The following is a 3,815-nucleotide window of genomic DNA, read 5'->3' on the forward strand; positions in this document are numbered from 1 at the left end:
CGGAGATTAGCGTAAACGAACACAGTAACACGGGATTTTTATATTTTAATATAAGCACGTTGCGAGGAGCATAGAAAAACTGTCGATGAAAAAAAAATGTTTTATCGGCTTCAAAACTGTTCTATATTTTAAATTGGAACCGACAATACATACCCACAAAACTTCATTGAAATCGGTTAAGCGGTTTCAGAAAATATTTTTTCTCGGGTTCAAAACTAACCCATCTTTTAACAATACACACCCACAAAATTTCATTTAAATCGGTTAAGCGGTTTCGTAGATTAACACAGTGACACGGGATTTTTATACCTGTGCGCAGTTGTGCACAAGGGTATTATAACTTTGTTCACATAACGGTTGTTTGTAACAGGCAAAACGAATCGAGATAGATATAGACAAATGTATACATAAATAATCAGGATGAAAAGAGAAATCGATTAAGCGGTGACTGTCTGTCCGTCCGTCCGTCTGTGCACACGATAACTCGAGTAAAAATTAAGATATCTTAACGAAACTTGGTACGTGTACTTCCTTCGGGCGTAGGACGGACGGCATTGAAAATGGGCAAAATCGGACAATAACCACGCCTACCGCCCATTTAACGGTAATTTTCAGAAATACGAAAACTGCGATATTCAAGTAACTACTGAAGATTATTCACTCAAAATTGATATTTGCAATAATTTTTAGACGAAAAATAAGTGTATCATAAATTTTTGAAAAATGGGCGTAGCGAGACGCCCACTTATGGTTATGTGTATACCTTGGCAGCCGCTACACCGATTTCTTCCAAACTTGGCACTGTTGTTGGCCTTGGTACAACCTACCAATTGGCCGAAAATTTTTAAAATCGGACAATAACCACGCTCACATTCCATATAAGGGTAATTTAGAGAAATACGAAATTATCGATAAATCATAAATATTAAAGCTAATTTATTCAAAATTTACGCTTGCAACAATTCTTTACCAAGAAATACGTTTATTATAAAATTGTGGAAATTGGGCGTAGCACCGCCCACTTATGATCACATATATGTATCTTGGTAACCGTTCTACCATACCGAGGGTTATTGTGCTTGCCACATAAAAGCTAAACGTTCAAAATTATTGAAATCGGACTAAAATTACGGCTTTTCATATAACAGTAAATTTTAGAAATGCTTGAGACTTCAATATTTCAAGATTTGAGGACGCTAATTTACTCAAAATTGATACACCCCGGCTGACCATGTAGCGGTAGCTTTCGGAAAGGTGAAAAACATATATTTAATATTTACGCCGGGTATTTAATGTTCGGCTCCGCCCAAACTTAGACTTTCTTACTTGTTGTATATTAAGATAAGCCCGTTGCGAGGAACATAGAAAAAATGTCGATGAAACAAAAATGAGCTCAATCAAGTTAGCGGCGCTGAAATGGAAAAATGAAGATAAAATTTGTTCGTATTATTGTGCTCATTGTGTGCAATTTTCGGCCCCTTTATGTTTTTTTTTGTGCTCCGACCATTTGGTAAATAATTAAGACTTTGCTAAGTTAACCATAACTTAGCAAAACAATCATTCAATGAAGTCTTTTTACTACTTATCCGGGCTTATTTTAATAAGTATAATCGAGGAATCACGTGCTATTTTTGGGTTTTTTAGAGTCACAAAAATAACTATAGGAGGTCATCAAGCTCCCGAGATAATTAAGACTTTGCTAGGTTAACTGTAACTTAGCAAAACATCCATCCATTGAAGATTTTTTACTGTTTATCTGGGTTTATTATTTTGGGCGTTTTATGTGCTTTACAAATATTGACCGTTGAACATTGAAAAATCGCTTGACGTCGCGGTAGCCGACCAACTTTATAAACTTTGGTCGAACACGGATAAGTATTATTGAGGAATTACGTGCTATTTTTGGGCTTTTTACAGTCACCAAAATAATTATAGGAGCTCATCCAGTTTCCGAGATAATTAAGACTTTGCTGGGTTACATGTAACTTAGCAAAACATCCAGGCAGTGAAGACTTTTACTGCTTATATGGGTTTATTGTATTGCGCTTTTTATGTGCGTTGCAAATATTACCCGTTGAACATTGAAAAATCGCTAAAAATATTGCCCAGTTAACATTGAAAAATCGCTTGACTTCGCGGTAGCCGACCACCTTCATAAACTTTGGGCGAACACGGATATAGTTTATGCTGAGAAATTAGGTGATATTTAGGAGCAAAGTTCGGACGCTGATACTTTACGTTAATTTCTATCCCATAGAATTTTGGACAGAGCTTTGGTCCGTTTGACATGGAACGTCCCATAAATATATATATATTTTTTTAAATAGCGTTTATTTAAAACTTGTTTTCAAAACGGTTATACCGTATACTTCGCGTAAATGGTATTTTAATTATTTTTGAATTATATATTATAAATATAAAAGGTAAACTTGATCCTTTTTGATTGGCTTTAATTTTTATTTTGCCAAATAATCTTCATATGGTTGAAATCAGCATGAAAAGTTCTACTTAGCTACATTTTTTTACTTCTTTACGGCTAAAAGTTTGGTGTTCTACACCACAGGTACGTCGGACTATTTCTGTCTAAATGCTGGAGTACGGGAACAGGCTAAATGTGAATAAGAAAAAAAAAAACAAATGCCAAATTAAACTATGAGTTTATTACACACGCCAATGAGTACACTTGACAGTTGTTCATGAACTGAAAACGTTAAAGGATTGCCAGATAGGGAGCGCAATTGACGCCAAAGGTGACTGTTTTCAGCCTAAAATCTTCTATGGGATTATTTGGGGTCCTACGAAATACGATTCTTTGGAAGTCTTGATCTTCCTTGTGGACGAGAATTCGGCAATACATTTTTTCGATGTCGCCATTAAAAACGATCTTGTAGAGGCGTCATCGGAGAATGATGAGCATCAAGTCGTTTTGAAGGGTTGCGCCAGTGTATAGCACGTCATTCAATGAGTTTCCAGATTGCGATATTCTGGAAGCATTGAAGACTACGCGTACTTTTGTTGTTTTGCTGTCGGGTTTTATGACAGCGTGGTGCGATAAATAAAAGGAGAAGTATTTACCGCCATTGATGACCTCTTGGGACGAGGTGGGCTCCATGTGGTCTATGGTGATGTATTCTTCCAGAACTTCTGAGTACCTTTTGCAGGGGTCAGGTTTTCTCTCCAGAGTCCTTTCGATGCTGATGTACTGCTGCTGCGCTGCTAGTCGAGAGTGTCCTAGAGCCATGATGTCTGGGAATTCGGGTTTGATGGGTAGTTTCACCATGTATCGTCCGTCTGCCTGCCGGATTGTTGTGCGTCGATACAGGTCCTCACAGAAGTCCTCTTCACTTGAACGGGGTTGCGTGACAGCTACTTCCTCCTATTCCCAAAACTTCTTCAGCAGTGAGTTTAACGATTCCTCCTGGGGTTCGGTTACCTGGGAGGCAAAGGTGGAGATCCTCTCCTGGATTGGGCCGCTCAGAATCCATCCAAATATCGTGTTCTGCGCTATGAGACTTCCGCTTATGTTTTGTTGCAGCCCTTGTAGGAGAATTCGGGGGATTAGGTCACTGCCGATTACCATATCTATTTTATTTGGGGTGAAAGAGTTGGGATCGGCGAGCCTTAATCGTTTTATCTCTTCTAAGTTAATATGAGAGATATTGGTTGTAGGCAGAAGTGGGTCAATTGGGGCAAAATAATGGCTTGGATCTTTATTTTCTGGGCTCGATCTGCTGAGCAGAGTGTGATTTCGCACATTTTCTTTGAATTTTGCACCACCATTCCACCCATTCCAGAAATCTCGAATAGAGCATCTT

At 38.1% G+C, this 3,815-nt stretch overlaps 1 pseudogene; it reads right to left on the minus strand.

The window, feature by feature from the left end:
• Positions 1-3,075: 3,075 nt before the first annotated feature.
• On the minus strand, positions 3,076-3,585 carry LOC108371819 (uncharacterized; annotated as a pseudogene).
• Between the last annotated feature and the right edge of the window lie 230 nt (positions 3,586-3,815).

Source organism: Rhagoletis zephyria, unplaced genomic scaffold, assembly GCF_001687245.7.
Source record: "Rhagoletis zephyria isolate East Lansing unplaced genomic scaffold, Rhagoletis_zephyria_1.1 Rzeph_scaffold_05235, whole genome shotgun sequence".
Classification (NCBI taxonomy): Eukaryota; Metazoa; Arthropoda; class Insecta; order Diptera; family Tephritidae; genus Rhagoletis; species Rhagoletis zephyria.